Source organism: Cupressus sempervirens, chromosome 3, assembly GCF_028749045.1.
Source record: "Cupressus sempervirens isolate cs-2001-9-10 chromosome 3, ASM2874904v1, whole genome shotgun sequence".
NCBI classification, from domain to species: Eukaryota; Viridiplantae; Streptophyta; class Pinopsida; order Cupressales; family Cupressaceae; genus Cupressus; species Cupressus sempervirens.
In genome coordinates this window covers 53,926,773-53,949,394 of record NC_143120.1, presented here as the reverse complement: position 1 = coordinate 53,949,394, position 22,622 = coordinate 53,926,773, and the positions used below count along the sequence as shown (strand labels likewise).

General features: G+C 35.3%; 1 pseudogene; it reads right to left on the bottom strand.

The window, feature by feature from the left end:
* Nucleotides 1–3,115: 3,115 nt before the first annotated feature.
* The window catches only part of LOC149564745 (MADS-box transcription factor 14-like), a 222,146-nt pseudogene continuing 202,639 nt past the window's right edge, over nt 3,116–22,622 (bottom strand).

Below are 22,622 nucleotides of genomic sequence, written 5' to 3'. Positions count from 1 at the left end.
GAACAAATAACAAAGCTTTTTAGGACAATTTTGGAAACCATTTAGGACTCTTAGTTTTCATGAGATTTTTAAAAGAACTTTAACATATTTGCAAATGAGGTTCATTTTATCCTTGATTAATGCTTTGAGTTTGATTTAGATTTTAGTGTGCACTTAGTGTTGATTTTGAACCTTTTGAAATGGAAATTTGAAGTTCTTTTTAAATTTCCAAAAATGAAGTGTTCCTAACTTTGCATGAATGCATCTAAAACCTTGATGTTGCAAGGATGCAAATGATTAGATTGGTTTAGTTTCACTTGTTAAAAGATTTTTTCTTTTTTGCAAATTTTTAATTTTTCAATGGATTTAAGTATGATTTGGGGGTTCATTTTAAGCACTATAAAGAAGTGTGTATGATTTTGCTTCCTTAAAAAAAAATGGCCAAGATCTCCCACAAGAAGAAGAAGAAGAAGAAGTAGATGGAATAAGAAGAATATAGACAAGAAGAGGAAGAAGAATTTCAAGTTCTTTGTCCACCTATAAGCTTGAAAAATTTGCAAACACTATGAGATAGATTATGAGTTCCTTTGTCTTCTTCATGCTCATGTGGACCTACAAAACCAATTTATACAATCCTACCAATCACAAAAACAAAAAAAATTAGCCAAAATCAGCAAATGACATACAAAACTTGACTAAAAAAGCTAATGAAGATGACCCATGCGGGGTCCCACCGGGCGTGCCAAAATGTATATGAGCAATGTTAGTATGCTAATAGAAACCAAATTTAAATAAAGCTTCTACAAACTAAACAAAATTCATAAACTTCAAGATAGACTAAAATGAGCTCTCAATTGAGAATATGAGCCATTAATGGGCTCTCTCAATGAGAAGCTCTCTTGTTGAGTAGCTTTGTCTAAATAGATAGGATGTATGCTCAAGCTTTATGCTTCAAAAAGGGCTTCAAATGGAGTTGGAATTTGGGTGTGAGTGTATGGTTTTGATGTAAAATGGCTTCTCAAAATGGCATTATGACTTTACTTCATGGATTGTGTTATTTTGAAAAGGAAAAGGATCCAATTTATAGGCAAGAGGCTTGAGGGATTGAGGGCTAAGATGCAAGGATGGGAAAAAGCTCATGGAGGGCTTAGATTGCATGAGAGGAGAGCACATGGATTGTGCTTCCTTACAACCAATCAAGGAGTGACACATGTCACATGGTGAGAGGATGGAGAAAAGGGGAAGGATGAGTTAACAAAGGAGGCTCAAGGGATAAAATCTTCATAAAGACCCTCATAATGACTTGTAAGAGCAATAAAAGGGCTTGTAAGAGTCATTTATGACCTAGTGGACTTCATAAAGTTTTATGGTTGAGATATTTTGAGGGTGATGAGAGAAAATTCGACTTGGACTTGATTAGGAAGGTTTTAAGCTTGCTTAGGCTTGTGCAAATGATTAGAGGATGGATTAGGATGGTTTAGGATTAGCTTAGGGATAGGCAAGTGGATGGCATTTAATGAGGGTGGGTGAAGGAGGAGATATTTGTTAACTTTGGCTTGGGTTAGTAAGTCTTAACCCATGTTTAGGGAATGTGACAAGGTTAGGAAGGGATTAGGATTAGGTTTAAAGACATCTTCTAGAAGAGTCTAGACTTTGGATGAGGATAAAGACTTTTTAGAATAGTCTAGAATTTCCTAAGATGAGGATAAAGACTTTCTAGAAGAGTCTAGAACTTCTTAGGATGAGGATAAATTAGATTTTTAGGAAATAAATAAAGTTTTATTTATTTCAAGGGTTTGGGTTGAGGAGATATTTTAAAAAACTTTTTTAATAAACATGAGGATTAATATTTAACTTTAATTAAATATTTTGAGTTGAGATTAGGGGTAGGAAATGATGGGATTAGCCTTTAATCAAAATTAAAGAAGGATTAGAAGATTTTGGAAGAGGTTATTGGTCATAAGAAAATTGGCCAACTTTTGGGAAAAATTTTTTTTTTTAATTTATTTTAAGATTTTTGGTCAATTTATTAATTAAATAATTAATAAATAAAGAAATAATGTTTAAATAAGATTTAAACATTTTTGGGAGGGATTCCTTAATTAAATATTTTTAATTAAGATAAAAGGATTTAATGGCATAAAAATTAATTAATTAATTAAATAAATAATTAATTAATAAATGATGATGTCATCATAACTTTTTCAGAAAATAAAAATACTTTATTTTCTAAAGATTTTTAAGTGTCTACAATGCATTTAGCTTAGGATCAAGCAGTGTCGCTTGGAGCAATAAGAAGCAAACTATTTCTTTATCAATTATTAAAGATCGCAATGAAACATTGTTAAGGGCTATTTATCAAATATAAAAGATAGTCATGGAACAATGTGATATCTGCGAAGCTATCTGGCTAAGATGCATTCTTTAGGCTACGATAGTACCAATTTCAATTAAAGTGTCAAAATCAAAGAGTAATCTAAGTCAGAAAACAATAGAGTTTATCATGAAAGATTTTAGCACAGTGAATCACATAATCATTCTATAAGAGAAGCCTCACCTCAAAGAGAAAGAGCTGCAATTTTTAATAAACGATAACATGGCAGATGTATTCACTAAAGCATCGGGCGGGACAATGTTTGCACTGTAAACATATAGATAAGGTGTCCATCGTGTATTCTGTAAGGGTCTACAATTAACCATCGAAGTTCCAGCTTGCCATCAAAGAGCCAAAATTAGCAATCATTCGCTAACAAAATGCTTAGAAATACATTGCAACTATATAAACATGTATACTTTGTTGATGAATGGAAAAAAAGCTCTTCAGCCGTTCCTTTCCGTGCTTGTCACCATCCTCTATTTTCTAGCTTCTGGGTTGTACCAAACAAAGTGACAGGTGCAAGTCTACGAACATTAATGGAATATTGAGATTTCCTATCGTATGATCTGTTTGAATACTGTAAGTACTTAACAGTTTCTCAAAATAACTTGCAGAGATTTCTTGGACAAGAGTTCCCTTCAGGACAGGCTGCACACATACAATCTCCTCAGTAATTTTTTTTATGATATATAGAATAAATTTTCCATTGATATAAAGAACACTCATTTAGCAGAAATCACAGAAGTTATAGTTACAGAATTACGTAAGATTTAAATTAGTCTGAGGTAGATCTTGTTGAGTTGCAGCATCTGTATCCGAATTATCGTTGTCTCGTTCCATGGTGTCAATGCTAAAGTGGCTGGAGTGCAACTTCTACCAGCCTGTAACATGTTCATATTTTCATTCATGCCTTAACGCAAAAGAAGAATGACAATGGCAGTGAGGGTATTATTGATAGACATTCTGTTTCATTTTTCACCAGATTAGCGTTTTCCACTTTCAGTGATTTTGCCTGCGTGGTAATTGAAATCAGCAACCATTACCCAAACAATTTCATTTAAGGAATTCTCAAAAGCATTGTTTATGTAGCGTTTGGCAATTCCAGTTTAATATGCAATATATGACGAGAAAACTAAACAAAGCTGTGATGTTGTTTACAATTATAGGAATACTTAAGGTGAGATGTCAAAACCAAGTACCATGTATGCAATACTACTCAATTCATGCTACATTCCTTCAGCTGGAATAAAATAAAATAAATTCTAACAGGAGGATAAAATTAAAAAATAATTGCAGTTTTTACATGTAAATAGAAAAGTCATTCCTGAAGAGTTGCGAAGTTTGCTTGAAATTGCATCTCAGGTTCTAGAGGTTCTGCGGATTATTTAATATCTATACTTATCGAGGCATAGTGTGACCTTTGTTTCTTTTGCCTGTCTTTGCCGGCAAAAAGCGTAATTGTAGACAGCGGAAAAAGATATGATCACACGGGCATATTGGCTTTTTTAGAAGGAAACAAATTGAAAGAAACAGCAGCCTCTCTCTGTCGCAGGTTCAAACTCTGTCTACCAAGTGAAGTTTAATGATAAACTGAGAAAGAGTGTGACGATATCATAAACAATCATATTTAGAATTTCATTCAAGCCAAAAGCAAAATCAGGACTATCATGTCTAACCCCGATTCAAAGGAAATATTTTAAATTAGTCGGTTATTTTGGACAGTCACCAATATGTAAATTGGTAAGCTGCGTCACATCCATTTTCTGCTAGTACCATAACATCTTTAACGAATATGCCTTTTAGATTAATTTATAATATTAGAGTTTCAAACCGAAAAATAATGTTGGGATACAGAATCAACCTGTGAGAATCAAATTAACTATTCATAAAATAAAAAAGTAAGTCACCTCATGGGGCAAAAATAGTGTCAGCCAAGGAGGAGGGGATCTTGATCATCATTTTTAAGCCATATATCAACAGGGCCAGGGCCATATCTATGAAGGGCTACCCATCTTCATTTTTCTCTTTTTCTTCTTCGTCCTCCATCTTAAAGGGTGATGTAGCCAATGCCACGAAAGGAAACCACATGGAGGAAGTGGCCGTAGGCCAAAGAGACTCACCTCCGTCACCAAGCCAGTTAGATCCACCAGGTCCCAAGCAGGTGGGAGAAGCAACAGGCTAGTCCAGCGCAAAGCAATGAGATGATGGAGAAGTCCAGCAGTGCCTTCATGTATCAACTCACCGACTAGAAGAGCGGCAAGGGGCCTAGGACCTCAGGATTTGAGACAGTTGAGATAATGAACTGCAGTCACAATAGTGGCCATGAGGAAGAGCCCAGTCTATAGAAGTGAAGTCCAGCAACAGCCTTGCCGTGCTATACTCTTGCAGGTGGGCCACCTTCAAAGTAATTTTATTGGCGTGTACCTGAATATGCATTATCACATTAAATTATACGTACATTATTTATTGCACACAGAAATATTTATATCCAAAAATTTGAGTGAATAAAAAAAAATTTCTATCTTTTTATAATGTGAATAAGATTCTTATCCTACAAGCATAGCAAATTTGTGAGAGCTTGAAGAAGATCCTGGGCAAAGCAACCAACAATAACAAATTCCAACAAAAGGGTTCTAGCGTAAAGGTCCTTAAGATTCATGAGTCCGTCTCTAATATTGTTGAGGTTATTTGAAAAATAGAAGATATGGATAAAAGTCTCTAATTATCGACAAAAGGGCATTTGGGGTCGGTAACCCCTAAGTATGTAAGTTTGGAACCCAAAGGAAACCCTTGAAAAATATTGCACTAATCAAAGTGTGTAATATTTGATTTTGAGGTACTAGATCAAATAGCAAGAAACCAAAGTCTTAAAGATTTCTAAGAAGACTACACATGCTAGTGCTAGTTGAGAATGGTGATGATTGGCAAATGGGGGACCAGCCAATTATAACCCATCTTGGGTTTGTAACTAGAAAGAGAAGTCCAAGGCTACCACTTCCAATCCTTCTACGAAGGTTTGTAGAATGAATGTAAATCTTATGCAATATGTATGAAGGCAAAGCTAAGACCAATAGATCATAAGTATGTTGGTCTGGGCAAGATAGACAAAACTGAGTCTAAAGGTCATTCCATGATCACAAGTTAATAGTAAGCCCTAGACAATGGATCCATAGGCATTCTAACACCACATTTGTAAAAACAAAGAGCATAAATACATGGGATCTTAGCAAGAGGAAGCCCTGGATAATGAAATAATGGTGACCACAAAATATTATGTTTTTTCATGGATAACCAATCATGAAACCCAACTCAAGGCCTAATAGATTTGAATTGGTTTTTTCATAATGGGAAGGTGATGTAACTACATCCAAAAGTCGTAGTCTAAGTCTCAATGCCAAAACTCTCCAAGGCTTCTTGTAATCCTGTAGGGTTACTACTTGAATCTATTCCCAAGAGGATCTCTCACAATTATCCCCTTTTGTAAGATTTATTACACCAATTACTACTCCAAATCTTTTCACTCTTAACTCACCTAGGCTCCTAGCTAGGTATTTCTTTCTATCCTGCAAGGTAAGGCACAAACTCCAATGCAGTGTCCAAACTCATAAAACTTGTAAACAAGCTATCCAATTGATTAATGATCCAGATACCCTTTTCAAAGACCCTTTAGATTTCTTAGGTTTTAGTTTGTCAACCTATCCATATATGGCTTAAGCATTAATACCCTTTCTTAAAGGGTTTTTAAGGGTTGCAAAGAGTTTAACTGCAACATAGAAGATATTGACTTCAAAGTCTTACAAAATGATCTCACCTGATCACCAAAACTAGTTCAAGGCACCTCCACACCTTCTTCTCCAACTCAACTTCTTGGATTTGCACAAACCAATCCCAACCACCCAATTGCTCACTTTGTTTCAGCATGTAACTCCTAGCCAGGTATGCCAGACTCGTCCAAGGAATGCTTGGAAAAATAGAAAACAACCTCTTGAGCACCCCAAAATGCATATGTACACTATATATGCAGTGCTCTTCTTGATTCTAGAAGGCCATGGTGATTTGACCAATGGGACTCAAGAAAGAGTCATTAACCTAACTAAAACTCAAAATAGGACAGCAAACTATACAATGTCGAAACAAGTTTTAAACACCTACCTACTCAGCACTTTAAGAAACCAAATTGATATTGAAAGACCTACATTCAACATGCTAACTATCCATGAAATAAAGAAAACTTAATCAATCCATTCACATTGGATGTTAGGGTAAGCAAGATGACTATAACTGAAAAATATGTCAAATGCATTATTGCTTCAACTCCAATTCGTACAATCTCAACACCAACCCTTTTCCTAGGCACACGATGGTGTTATATAGTGTTGGTACATGTGTGATAACCTTTTGTACAGACCCAATAACTGAAAAGTGCAAGGTGTTTCAGTTTTGCAAAAGTTGTCGAGTGCACCTTTTGCAAAATCCAAAACTACTTGAGCAACTTTTTGCAACTTTGCATTTTGACCAATTGTGAACCTAAAAACCTTACAAATGAGTCTCATATGGTCTGAAACTAACTTTCAACACCATTTCGTAATGTTGGTGTTTTTGTTCAACTCTTTGTCAACCTTTAATCTATTCAAGCCACTTTAAGCAATATTAACAACCTAAAGACTCTTCATTCACCCACCTATCTATCTACCCCTAGTTGCACCTTGAAGCTTTATATTTAGTGCTTACTCACTGATGGTTGGTTAGAACCATCTACAAGCCAAAATGTTTCAGGACCTTAACCTAGATCCTAGGTGCTCCTACACCATTCTCCCCCTACAACAAAGAACTCATGGTGGATAAACATTAAGAAGATTAGTAGAGATACCTTTCTTCTTAAACTCACTCTCAACTATCCTTTATGCCCTCACTCTGAACTATCCTTGATGCCTCAAACTCTATTGATTATTCCACTTCATGAGATGTTCCATATAGATACCATGTCTAGTATTTTTTTCACTTTAGAATCTAAAATTTTTTTAGCTTGAGGCTTGGGCTTGCTTGGAATATTTACCTCCTTAGTGTCATCCTTGACCTTTGTTTCTTGTGTCCTTCTTTCATGTCAAGTCCTTTATACTAAATCAAATCTTTCTCATTAAAGATAGGAGAAATTGTCAAACCTAGCGGTAAGTCTATCTTTAGGCATTAGATCCATATTTTGTTAAGCACTCTACAAGGCCCTATCCTCCTCATATTTAACTTAGTAGGAATATCTTTGGTAATTCTAGCTTTGTTCAAATGCACTAACACCCAATCTCTTACCTCAAATAGCACATCTCTCCTATTTGTATCCATTTTTTACTTCAATTTTTGAGTAGCTTCACCCAATGTTCTCTTGACCTGTTTATGTACCTCCTTCATGGATTGTGCAAAGTCATCCACATGTCCACTCATTTATTCATGTAGTTTCAGTTCTCTGAGTTAACATATGTTGGCACTAAGTTATTATTTCCATTAGTGACAACACTTATCTATATCAGTATAGCTACCGAGCTTAGAAGTGTTCAGTAGTTTACACCGAGCTTCACAGTATCTACCAAGCATCTTAGTATCCACTGAGCATCTTGGTATCCACTGAGCATCTCAGTGTCTACAGAGCATTCAGACTATGTCATGGGAAGTCAGTGTAAACCGAGCATGCAAGTTACAATGTTTACCAAGTAAAGCAAGGTAAACTTAGCATGTAGTATCTACCGAGTAACACCACATCTATGAAGTCACCAGTGGTCACCGAGTTCAGAATTATGTCAAGTGATTAGTATGGACCGAGCCTTCACTTCTACTGAATTCATGACGATGCCAAATAATGTAGTGCATGTTGAGTATCAGAAGGTCACCGAGTCAGCTCATTGAACCCAAGTTATTTACTATTGGGCCGACTTAGTAATGTTTTGTTCACTTGTATTTTAGCTGACCTTGCAATTATAATTATTGGAATGATATATATATGAAATGTATTATATTATTTACAGTGTATGGATAGGAGTATTAAGGAATAGACATGTAATGTTTTGAGAAGAGTGAATGCGAATCAGTAGCAGAGAAAAATACCCAACGAGGTCAACAACGAACGGTAAAGATTCATCAATCACAAGAGGTGATCTATTCTTCAAAGATCTAATTAGCAATCAATTTATAAGTCAAATCTATTGTTTCATCCTAACAGGTGAACCAGTCTCTAAATCCTTTAACAAGGTAGACTTAACAGTCTTGTGTAAATCTCTTAACCAAGTGCATACTTCATTGTATGTTTGTAAATCCTCTAACGAGGTGAACCTAGCAGTCCTTTATGCTCCTAATAGGGCAGATCACTAGAAGTGGTCAATGTAAGCCTTAGTAGGCCAACTTTATACTACAATATTGAAGTTTTGTGGGTATCATCCCTACTCTAGTTTTACTTTCTATTTGAAAGGTTTCTAAGTCACCAAATCATTGTGTACATATGTTATGAATGTTTGATCTCTCATACATGTAGTAGATTAGATGAATGAATGGTGAATAGCATATATGGTTAAAGTGTTGAATTGCTTTAAAAAATTTGAAGTTACTAATTCACCCCTCCCCTCTCAGTAACCTGTCATATCTTGAGTATCTCCAACAATTGGTATCAAAGCTTTTGTGGTTATTAGGATAAAGTTTGACAACTTGAGCAAAGATCAAGGACAATGGAGATATTCAGACTTCACAAAGCTATTGAATATGAAAAGCTAGATTTGGAAATGGCCATGGCTCAACTCAAAAAAGAAAAGGAGCATCTTTCCCAATCCCTAAAAAGAAGGAAGGAGCTTGCAAGACAAATGAATGACCATCAGTATGTTGAAGAAAAGATTGAAGACCTTTCACCATCAAATAGTTCAGATGAAGCCAATGAGGCAATCAAGGAACTCCTAGCAAAGAATGACTCTCTACAGGAAGAAGTAAGGAAGCTTAAAAGAGAATAAGAAATCCAATCAATCAAGCTATGTGAAGTCTTGGAACAGAGAAACAAAGAAAATGAAAATTTGGAGGCAAAAAATAATCAATTCAATCAGCATGAAGATCTTATAAATCAACTATCTAATGAAAATGAAGAAATTATGAATTTGAGATCTGAGAATGAAAGCCTGAGGAATGATTTAATCAATGAAAGACAAATCAATGAAAGCTTACAAAGTGACTTGAGATCTGAAAGAAAAATCAATGAAAGTTTGGAAAATGACTTACTCACTAAAAAGCAAGTCAATGAAAGGATAATGAAATCTCAAGCAGACATGACTCAATTAAATCAACAAAGTGAGCAGAATCTTCATAGAAAAAAAGGTAAAGCTGGTCTTGGATATAAGGAAGAAGGTGAAACCTCCAAACAAGGTGCCCAAAGGAATCAAATACCTACTTGCAACCATTGTGGTAAGTCAAGTCATACATCAAAAAAATGTTGGAGCAATGGAAAAGGAAAATTCAATGGTAAATGCTACAATTGCAGCCAACATGGTCATAAAGCTAATGAATGCAAGGAGAAACCAAAATTTGAAGGAAATTGTCACAAATGCAAGACGCATGGTCACAAGACACTCCAAAGCAGATCCAAATCATTCAATCCAGCTGAACAACTTGTTAAAGAAATATTTGGATGGGACTACAATACCTAGTGCAGATGTCATTATTGTGGAGAATAAGGACACATTGGTATAAACTGTGCAAGACATCACCTAAGGAAGGACACTACTGTAAGGTGCTATACATGCACTAAACTCAGTCATATAGCCAAGAATTGCATGAATATAGGAAGAGTTGAAGATGAAAGGAAAGCTAAAGCTGATAACATTCGAAAGCAAATGAGACAATAGTGGATTCCTAAATCTACCGAGCAAGACAGTTCAAATGATGGCAATGTCACTCAAGTAGTGGGTGACTCCACCATTTCCAGTTAGATCCATAAACAAGGATATGGAACTACATCTTCAAGTGATATCTCAAGTAGTTCCAAATAAAAGAAAGCAAAATGATCAATCAGTATTCCATATACACAAGGATCAAAGAAAGCGTATCTTTCGCCAAGTTGCATCTACCAAGGAGAGTCAGTTGAAGACCTTGCCGAGCTAGGTTAGAGTAATAAAAGCTTTGTTCGATCACCAAGTTGTTAGCTTCTACTAAGCAAGTGAATGAATGACAACCTATCAAGCACTATGTCATCTCAGCTACTTTTGTGCCGAGCATTAATGACAAAATTTTTGTCAAAAAGCTAGAATTTGATTTCATTCTTCGTCACGATTTTAGAGCTAACAGATTTCAGGTGCATTCAAGTAATTCCAAAGCAATTCCAAGCAATTTCAAGTGATTCTCTAGCAAAGAATTTGTTCAAAATCTTTTCTTACACCTACTGAGCAGCGATGGCATCCAGGAGTAGCAGCAACAGTAGGGCAAAGAAGGGTTCAGAGATGCTGGTAAAGGGTGTAGAATGGAAAGTGCCTAACTTCAAAATTGTTCTGGCCATTGCAGAGTCACTTGACCCTAATGGAGCTCAATCCCAAATTCCACCAAAGGTACTCCTAATAAATGATATTCGTCCACATTTTGAATGTTTTGTTCAAGAGATTGGAAACCTAAAAATGGATAATGCCCTAGGAGAAATGAGTATTGATGGCACTTTGAAACTCAGACATAAGCATCTAGAGATTAAGGGATTAACCCTATCTCGCATATGTCAAGAAGTTTCTAGATTAAGTGGATCAGGTACATACTCATTCATGTTCACAGTGGTCAACTATGGTTAGAACAACCAGTATTAATCACCAAGAAGATGATTCATAAGATTACTGGTCTCCCCATACTCAGCAAAGCCAAAACTACCAAAACCCTAAGTCGGGACAAACTTCAGAAGGAAACCCTAGTTGAATAAGACGGTAGAGGTTTGAAGGTTAGCACTATTTCTGATGTTGAATTAAGGTTTGGCATTCACGTCATTGCTCACAAGATTTATAGCTCTAGTCATTTGAACAATGTGCCCTGTGAGGCCATGGATTTGGCATTCAATATTGTGAAGAAAAATCTGGAATTTGACCTGTCAGAATTATTGTTGAAAAAATTGAACAAGAATATGAATAGCATAAGGACCTCAAAGAATAATCCCTACAAATTTGGTTCCCTGTTGACTTATTTATTTTTCTATGTTCAAAAATTCTTTCCATCAAAGGGCTCAGTTCTATGGAGAAAAGACACCCCAATTCTATATCAAATTAATGAGTTTATTTCTAACATGGGTGAAAATTTTGAGAAGGTTATGGATAAATATTTTGAAGATTTCAAGGAAAGAATGAATAATAGGTTTCGAATTCCACCAAAATTGGTTGAAGATTACAAAGATGATGTATGCTTCATGGTTGACTGTGATAGAGTATACATTCAGGCAATCAGACCCCAAGTTGCATGGGTGAAACCTCTTCCTTATGAGGTCAATATTGATGAAACCAAGGATATTATTGAAGCACTGGTGAATGAGCCTATAGATCCTAAGCTTCCTACCTTTGGCACTTATGATGAAGCAAAGGCTAGAATTGAGCTTGAAATCAAGCTACCCTAGGCTATAAGCAAAGGCAAGAGGACAATAGCAAAATTGAAAACTGCAACTAGCCCTCTAATGCTTACTGAAGGTAAAGGAGAGGACGAAGAAGAAGCAAAAGAAGAAGGCAAAAAACATGAATATGAAAAAGAAGAGGAACTACCAAAGAAGAAAGGGAAGGTGTTTATCACCAAACCTCAGAAGAAGCCAACTGCAGTAATCACTAGGAGAACCAAGGAAGGCAAGCAAGAAACTGTACTTGTCAGGCCTCCACTCACATTTGAGGAAAGGCTAAAATAGTTAAGGATTGGAGCAGGTATCAACAATTTTAAGGCTCTCAAATATGAAACTTGGACTCCTGTAGAACAAAAGGAGATTGAAGACTTGGTAATGGAAAAGTTGGGAATTTGGAAATTCTCTCCTGATCAATTTGCATCACAAATTCCAGTAGTACTTCTTGACAAAGTAAAAGTCAGATGGGAGAACACGATGCAAACTGTCAAAGATATATTTGGGGAAAAACTGAAGCAATTAGTACCCAGTCTGATAGATGCAAAAGTCAAAAAACTAATAAAAGATCATGAAGGAAGAATGAATAAGAGATTCAATACTTGTCTTATATTATTAAAAGACATTGAATCAGTTGTCAAAAATGCTACAAATGTTTGAAGTGATGCATATCATCTCAAGAAGCCATCAGTTGATCTCGTTGAAATTAAGGATGATGATAGCAGTGACAACAATGATTTTGATAACACTCCATCCATCACAGTCACACCAAGAGAGTTGCATGCACTAATGAAGGAAAAAGAGGAAGACGACAAGGAGGAAGAAGCACTTGAGGAAGAAAAAGACGAAGATGACCCAAAAAGAATTGCAGTAGCAGTTATTGCATCTCTTCCTCAATCTCCACCAAACGACAGTTAAATCTACTATGGAGACAACTTTTGCAAGTGAAATTGTAAGCACAACAGTCACTTCAATTGATCAATATTCACCAGCTACCTCCTGGCTCCATTTATCTAAAATAGATGTGCCAAGCACTTCATCTATTGAGCTGCTTGTCACTTCTTTAGCTACCAAGTTAGCCTCCTTAGCTCCTTCACCATCAATTAGTGTACTGGTAAGTTCTACAATTTTTTCTTCATCAATTCTAGTAAGTTCTACAGTTTTGTTTTTGTCAACATTATTTGTATCCACTTCAACTCCAATCAGTTCAGATATTGCTATAATACTCTACCGAGTGTGTCACCACTTTTGGGAAGTGTTTTAATTTTTGATCTGGCTAGTACTTCTATTGTTATTCAATCCTTGAGCCCTATCCCATTTTTCACTACTAGCCCTTCTATCTCCACTATTGTGTCTGTTCCTAAGGTCAAACTAGTCATCACAGAAGTCAAACAAAGGCATCCATTAAAACTTCTAATCGCTGGAAAGGAAATTGGAGAAGACATTGACTTAGACACAGAGATAGTAATACCAAAGATTGACTATGACACTGCTACCATTGAAGAGATGAGGTTAGCCAGTCAACTCATAGAGATGAAAGCTACACAGAAGTAGTTAAGATCTAAAAGGGATAAGGAATACAGAATAATTGAGAATGCCAAGGATGTAATTACAGAAGCTATAGGTATTGAAGTAGATTCCACTGAACACATTTTGATTTAGCTAGAAGAGGCAGTACAAAAATTTAATGAAGATCCTTCCAGACAAGAGAAACTAATTGAAAAGGCTGAAAGAAAATTTGATAACAAGGTGCTAGAGCATATTGCTCAACGGATAGCAGTCAAGCAAGTTGAATTGTCCACATTTTTTGGTAATTTTGAAAATTCTTTTAATAATGTGGCATCACTTTTTGCCAAACTTTGTGATGTTTCTGGTTTTACTAAAGAAATAAAGGATAAGCTAAATAAGATTGACATTGATATGCAATCAAGTGCATCCAAGTTAAAGGTGGACTCCTCCTCCATAATCTCCCATCACACCAAAATAAGATATTTGGAAGATGTGCAGGCATAACTATTGAGAGAGGAAGAAAGGATCTGGTCTACACTAATAGACATCCAAAACATGATCCTTCCTATCATGGACACAATGCATAAACATATTGCTCACTGCAAAAGATTGGTCCAAGATCAAAACTTCTCAGTGGCTGATCACATGATCCAATTATCAGCAGAAGTTCAAATTGCTCTCTCCACTTGTCAAATTTTGCAGCAGACTTGGGATAATAGTTTTGCCACCATCCTTAAGGTACATCAAGATTTTCTATCTCACTTTTGTGTAACCATATAAATCATATATATATAGTCCTTTTGGCATTATTGTCAAAAAGGGGGAGAGATCCAGAATAATAAATGGGAGAGTTATCAGTACAAGTGAAAGGGGGAGTTAGGGCTCAATAGAGTAAGCATGTGTACATAAGTATCTTTGTATATACATTATAAGTCATCAAGAATATATATGTAGAAATGTATATGCGGTAGTTCTACAAAGATCAATTTTGAAAAACCAAATTTTAGTGAGTCAGGTTATGTACATATGTTTTGGCTTATAAGTGTTTTGTCACTAATGCCAAAGGGGGAGATTGTTGGTAGTAAGTTATTATTGCCATTAGTGACAACACTTATCTATATCAGTATAGCTACTGAGCTCAGCACTTAGTTTCCTACACTCACCAAGCTTAGAAGTGTTCAACAGTTTACATTGAGCTTCACAGTATCTACCAAGCATCTCAGTATCCACCGAGCAGTCAGACTGTGTCATGGGAAGTCGGTGTAAAATGAGCATGGAAGTTACAATGTTTACCGAGTAAAGCAAGGTAAACTCAGCATGCAGTATCTACTGAATAACACCACATCTACTGAGTCACCAATGGTCATCGAGTTCAAAACTACATCAAGTGATTAGTATCGACCAAGCCTTCACTTCTACCAAATGCATGATGATGTCGAGTAATGTAGTGGATGTCGAATATCAAAATGTCACCGAGTCAGTTCAATGAACCCCAGTTATTTACTATTGGCCAACTCAGTAATGTTTTGTTCACTTGTATTTTAGCCAACCTTGCAATTATAATTATTGGAATGATATATATATGAAATATATTATATCATTTACATTGTATGGATAGGAGTATTAAGGAATAGACATGTAATGTTTTGAGAAGAGTGAATGCGAATCAGCAGCAAAGCAAAATACCCAACAAGGTCAACAACGAATAGTAAAGATTCATCAATCACAAGAGGTGATATGTACTTCAAAGATCTAATCAGTAATCAAGTTCTAAGTCAAATCTACTATTTCATCCTAACAGGTGAACCAGTCTCTAAATCCTTTAACAAGGTAGACTTAATAGTCTTGTGTAAATCTCTTAACCAAGTGCATACTTCATTGTATGTTTGTAAATCCTCTAACAAGGTGGACCTAGCAGTCCTTTGTGCTCCTAACAGAGCAAATCACTAGAAGTGGTCAATGTAAGCCTTAACACGCCAACTTTATACTGCAGTATTGAAGTTTTGTGGGTATCATCCCCACCCTAGTTTTACTTTCTATTTGAAAGGTTTCTGGGTCACCAAATCACTATGTACATATGTTATGAATGTTTGATCTCTCATACATGCAGTAGATTAGATGAATGAATGGTGAATAGTATACATGGTTAAAGTGTTGAATTGCTTTAAAGTTTTTGAAGTTACTAATTCACCCCTCTCCTCTTAGTAACCTGTCATATCTTGAATATTTCCAACAAGCATATGCCTCTTGTATGGTAACCATATACTATTTGAAATGACTTTTCCTTGTAATTTTGTTCATACTTTCATTATAGGCAAACTCTGCTTTTGATACGACTTGATCCCAAGTCTGACCTTGACCTAGAAATTCTTGCACTTGCTTAGAAATCTCCTTGTTGTGTTTTAGAGTCATCTTATAAGCAGCTTTGTTTGATAGTGAAGCCCCTAGCACAAAGTCTATTTGATTACTAACTTTCCTTTGTGAAGGAAGTGTAGTAGGTGTACCATCACTAATGATAGCCTTGAACTAATTAAACAATTCTTGTACCTTCTTTGGTAAGGTCATTTATTTCTTCACCTCTTCTTCCTTAGGTTTCAGCTTAACTGCAAACCCAATCTCTTGTTCCTCTTTGAAATTACTCAAAAACTCTTTCCTACTCATAAGTAGGAGGTTATGATATGTGGTCATATGCATGCTTTATTCTACAAGTGATTGAATCTTATATGTCTAGTGTAGGAGCACTTAGCCATCATATAATTACAAGAGATCATAATGGATATTTTAATAATTTATTTTCATTCATATATGTTCCAATGTCATTCTATGGAATTCAATTGAAAAGAAAAGTTGTAACAACAATGTAATGTTGTCCACATTGTCATAGTTAAAGTCCCAATTGGCTTAAGAAGTCAAAAGTTGTGAAATGACCCTTGAAAGGATAATAACCATGTAAAAAGTTATTCAATGGTCATTTCAATATGTCTTTAAGGTTTATGCAAAGTCATGCCATCACATTTGTCCAAAGTCTCAAAAGTTGTCAAGAAGGTGAAGAGTTGCAAAAAAATGCAACAATGTAAAATTGCATTAAATTTGTAAAAGGAAGTCCAAAGGTCATGGGCAGTATTTGTAAGGTCTAAAATGGCCAAGAAACTATAAAATTGATTATAAGGTCGAACCAAATCAGAATAGAAGGAAATAGTAACATTTGTAACTAATTTAGAGTGATTCTAACTTGTTATTTTAATTAGTTTTCTAGCTCTCTTATTGTTTTCAGGCTTTGTACATAAATGTACAGCCTGGAAATGATATATTATTGATATGATAGAGTAGGAAAATGAATAATCCTTTCGTTGATTTTAGTTTGAGTTTCTTTCATGCAGATTTGAGAAAATTATAAGCATTTTATGGATGACTTTTTTTTTCAGATTTTCAAATTATAGTCATATTGAAACATGTATGAATATTTAATTTCTATTTCAAGGGATGAAACTTATATTTCAGGAAAGAGGAATGAATCAGATTTCTAATGAAATTGATTTGGTACATTTTTGTTAACTTTTGTATAAGTTATGACCATTTTTAACCATCTTCAATGGAGTCACAGAAAATGGGTCTCAATGTATAGACCATAAATTTAGATTCTACCATTAGATGTTCATGTTTTTTGGATATTTTTTTGAAAACCTAATTGCACCTAATACTAATGGGTGGATTGAAGAAATAAAATTTGGTTTAAAAGTTATGAATCTTTGTATGCAAGGATGTCTCGAATGACAGAATTAAAGTCTATGTTTTCAAGATTGATTTGTTATTTGATCATGGATGATTGAATTGAGGAAACTATATTGATACCTATAGAATATTGAATAAATTGTATTTATAATGGAACTTCATGACTTATTTGGGGGTTCTTGAAGATTTGTGAAGAAACTCAACATCAAGGTCACTCCATCCTTCTTGAATGAATAGAAATTCTTCTTCCCATAATAGATAGCATCTTTGTCATATAGCCATGATCTACCTAGAAGGAGATGACAAGCATCCATGGATAACACATCACATAGTATTTTGTCTTGTGGCCTCCTATGGAAAATTCTATTAGCATGAATACTAATGATACTACATTGCCTGGGAATATCCTAAGCATTGGAGAGTATTGATATGTTGCGTTCATGACTGGTATTATTGGTCCTGGAGGTATTTGTGTGAAATTTTTTGATGGTAGAATTAGAATATTTGATTATGTCTTTCGTATCCTAGGGCTAGCGAGGAATTTGTTATTTGTTATCGAAATAATAGATGTGGGTTTAAATGTACAATTTTATGAAGTAGGTGTTAAAATGGTGAGAGGTGCTATGGTAATACTAAGAGGAAGCAGATTAGGTATGTTGTACTAGCTTGATGCATTCACAGTTGAGTGCAATAGTACTTCTGATAAGATTTTGAAGAGGACTACTTTGTTGGAGAAGGAGAGGGTTTTTCTTCCAATAGATGGTGATGGTTTCTAGATAACCAAGGGTGCTCTATCTACTGAATGAAAGTTACATGTAGAGAAGACTATGTTAAGGCACTAAAGACTTGGCCACATAGGTGAGAAGGGTCTACAAACCCTAAAAAGTCAAAACCTTGTTGATGGGTTGAATGACTACAATCTTGAGTTTGTTTTTTGTCAGCATTGTATCTATGGTAAACAAAATTGTGTTCAGTTTTACTCAAGTTCTCACAAGTCCTCATGTATTTTGGATCTAATCCACTCAGATGTATTTGGTCCAATCGATGTTCCTTCTATTGGTAGATCACTTTATTATGTTTCTTTCATTGATTATTTCCATAGAAGAACATGAGTTTATTTCCTTAAGAGTAAAGTTCAAGTTTCCATTTGTTTCAAAGAATTTAAAACAATGATTGAGTTACAAACTAGAAAGAAGATAAAGTGTTTAAGACCTGATAATGGCAGTGAATTTTGCTCCAATAATTTTGATATATTTTGTAAAGATTGTGGTATTAAGAGAGAGAAGACAACTCTGTATTCTCCATAGCAGAATGGAGTTGCAGATAGAATGAACATGACCTTGCTAGAGAAGGCTACGAATATGTTAAATGGAGCTTGATTGGAACAAAAGTTCTGGGCTGAAGCTATAGTCACTACTTTCTACCTTATAAATAGGTCTCCTACATCAACTCTTATTGATAAGACACCAATAGAAGCATGGTTGGGCCACAAGCCTTCACTTAGACATCTAAAAAAATTTGGTTGTGAAGCATATGCTCATGTGCCAAAGGAGAAGCGAACAAAATTGGACAACAAAGCTATCAAATGTATCTTCATCGGATATAGTTATGGTGTAAAAGGAGACAAGCTTTGGGATCCTATTGCACAAAAGGTATTTTATTCCAAAAGTGTTATTTTTAGAGAAACTAAGCCTTCTTTTGTTACAGTGCAGCCAAAACAGATAGAAGAAAAGAAAGATGTGATTCAACTTCCTGGTACACCTAAGAAAGTTGAATTGAGACCCTTAGAAAGGCGAGATTTTGAAGAGAGCTCTAAGAATAATGAACCATTAGAGGAAGAGGAAGAATCTAAATATGAACCTAAACCAAATCTTGTTCTAAGGTCTAGTAGATAGAGAAAAGCACTAGAAAGGTATGGATATTCTCCTAATGATTCGAGGTATATACTTGCTTTAAATGCTAACATTGATGAACCAAAATCTATAAAAGAGGCTCTTGGTATGAACGATTCAGAATCTTGGAAATTATCATGGAAGAAGAGATGGAAGCTCTTAAAAAGAATGATACATGGGACCTTGTACCATTGCCTGAAGGATGTAAACCTGTTGGTTGTAAATGGGTGTTCAAAAGTAAGATGGGTTTATATGGAAGCATTGAGAAGTATAAAGCATGATTGGTTGCAAAATGATACTCCTAGGTTGTAGGAATTGATTATGGTGAAATTTTTTCTCCTATAAAAAGAATGACATCCATTCAATTTTACTTTCTATTGCAGCTACTTATGATCTAGAAGTTGAGCAGATGGATGTGAAGACAACTTTCCTTCATGGAGATTTGCAGGAAGAAATTTATATGACACAGCTAGAGCACTTTGTGGTGAAGGGTAAAAGTAATTTGGTCTGTAAATTGAAGAAATCCTTGTATGGTTTAAAAAAAAGTCCTAGGATGTGGTACCAAAAGTTTGATACATATGTATTGAGTTTGGGATTTGTGCAATCCAAAACTAATCACTGTATATACTACAAGTCTGATGGTGATAATTTCCTAGTCATTGCCTTATATGTTGATGACATGTTTACTGGAAAAGAAAAAGGTTTGATTGTAGAATTAAAATCTCAGCTCTCAACAAAGTTAGAAATGAAAGATCTTGGTGCAACAAGGTACATTCTAGGAATGGAGATTATAAGGTATAGACAAAATAGAAAGCTTTCGCTAGGTCAAAGTAAGTATGTTGGTAATATCCTTAGAAGATTCAATATACAAGGATTCCAGACCACTGAGTGTTCCTATTACTATGGGAACAAAGCTTTCTAGCTCATAGTATCCTTCATCCCCATTGGAGATGGAAGAGCTGAGTCGAATATTGTATTAGAGTGTTGTTGGAAGTTTGATGTATGTTATGGTCTGTACAAGACTGAACATTGCCCAAGTAGTGGGAGTACTTTCCTGTTACATGTCTAATCTAAGAAGAGCACATTGTGATGCACTGAAAAAAGTTTTCATATACTTGTGGGGTACCTCAAAGTACTCTATATGTTTCCATGGAATAGGAAAAGAGCATTTTTGGATTTTCATGGCTTTGTGGATTCAGACTAGGCCCGCGATGTTGATAGAAGAATATACACTAGTGCATATGTGTTTACATTATTTGGTGGTGCAATCAGTTGGATGAGTAAGTGAAAACTTGTGGTCACTTTGTCTAACTACTGGGGAAAAGTATATGGTAGCTACTCATGCCTACAAGGAAGTTATCTAGATTAAGAGACTGTGTTCAGATGTAGAGTTCAAATAAGGTGCAGTGACAATTTATAATGATAGTCAGAGTGTAATATGCCTAGTGAAGAACCCTACATTTCATGCCATGACCAAGCACATTGACATACAATATCATTTTGTGAGAGACATAGTCAAGGACGACAAGGTGAAGCTAGAGAAGGTGGAGACTTTGGCAAATGTTGTTGATGTATTAACTAAGGCCATGAGTACAAAGAGGTTCAAATGGTGCTTAGAGCTCATGGGCCTCTCGGCTCATATCAATTGAGTCCATGTTACTTTGAATCCCCTAACTCTTGCAAGGTATTTGAGAAGTGGGAGAATGTTGAGAATTGTGACTTAACTTTGCAAGCTTTTTCCAAAATATTGTAGAAAATTCTAGAATTTGTTTGTGGTAGTTTTCCACATGTTTTTGAGTTGGAAAAAGGTGTACGAGTTTTTAAAAATGTGTCTTGTCCCTCGAAAAACATAGGAGGGCTAAGAGTATAAACAACTCATTATATAGCTTTTATGAGGGTCTAAACTAGCCGACAAAATTATGGACGAAAATGTTATTCTTGGAGTTGCAAATGACAACTGGGTAATAGGTGGCATGGTTGTTTTTCCCATGGTTTTATAAGACCACAAATGGTTTCCAACTTTTAATTCACCATAAAAGGAGGGCTTGGAAAGGTGTTTGAATCATCAAGTTACATTTGCAAGACTAGGTGCTAGAAGGAGTCTCTCTGAGTCTAAGTCTGAGTTTGAGTTGTAGTGATGTGCTCTTGTAAGAACATGCAGTGGAAGTGTATTGTAATCTTCTTGATTTGAGAATACATTGTGTGGGTTTTGGAGGCTGAGGTTTTTCTCCTCGAAGGGTTTCCCCATGGTAATCATTATGTTATGTGTTCATTGTTATTTTGATTATATTATATTATACATTTCTTAAAATCTCTACAATAATTATTTGAATTTTCATAATTGTCCTCTCAAGATTAGTGTAGAAAGTGATTCCACACACTTTTGCTTCCTTATAGGCACAACTCCTAATAGGGTTGGAATCTCCTAACAAGGATTCAAAGTCTCCTAACAGGGACTCATATGTACTGAATATTGTAACAGACTCCTAGCAGAGTCTATTCTCTAACAAGGAATATTTATATTAGTACATCACCTTGTGGGTACCATTCCCATCGGGGTTTTCCCTCTGATCAAGGGTTTCCCTAGTTAACATATCTAGTGTTAATTTTGTATGAGTATCTTTTTGAAATTTTAGTTAGAATTACTCACATGGTTAAGATTATTTGAAGTTAATGATTGTGATAATAGTTGTATAACTAATTCAACCCCCCCTTCAGTTATATCAGTAGACTATATATTCTAACAATTGGTATCAGAGCATCAAGTTCTTGAAGAAAAGGCTTAAGAACTTTTGGAGATCGATGGTGAATATGTTCAGGAAAGATAGTCCAAGATTCAATGGGGCCAACTATGATATTTGGAAGGAAAAGATGAAGACTCATCTGCTATGCATGGGTCCAAGATATTGACTTTTGATGAAAGGTAAGAAGGTAATTGTTGAAGAATCAAAGCTAAAGGAATGTAGTGAGGGAGAAAGAGATCTATTCATGTGTAACATGAGAGCTAGAGAAGCCCTATTGTTAGCTCCTCTCAAGAATGAATACAATCAGGTAAAGACATTTCAAACTTCTCATGAAATTTGGAAAGCATTAGAAGTTACTTTTGAAGTTGATGATCATGCAAAAAGAATGAGATTACAAAATTGGATTTGCATATTTCAAGATGCTAAGATGATGGAAGATTAATCTATAAGAAGTTGTGTTGGTAGAATATCAAAAATTATTGCAGATATTCGGTCTCTTTGTGGAACTAAACAACATGATGAGGTTATATAGAAGACCTTGAAAAATTTGATGCCACCTTTCATGTAGACAGCTCAAATGATTCAACTAATACTAACGTACACCAAAGATTTCACAAAGGAAACATTGCTTGGAAGGTTAGAGTCTTTAGAAGCAGAATTGAGATAGTCTAAAGAAATAGCCAAAGTTGAGACAACTTTTAGTACTCTGAACATTTGACCTAATCTGTCAAAAAGTGCAAGTGCAAGAGGAGACTTTGCCAGTAGTAGCAGATTTGAAGAAGATAAGAAGATTGAAGAAG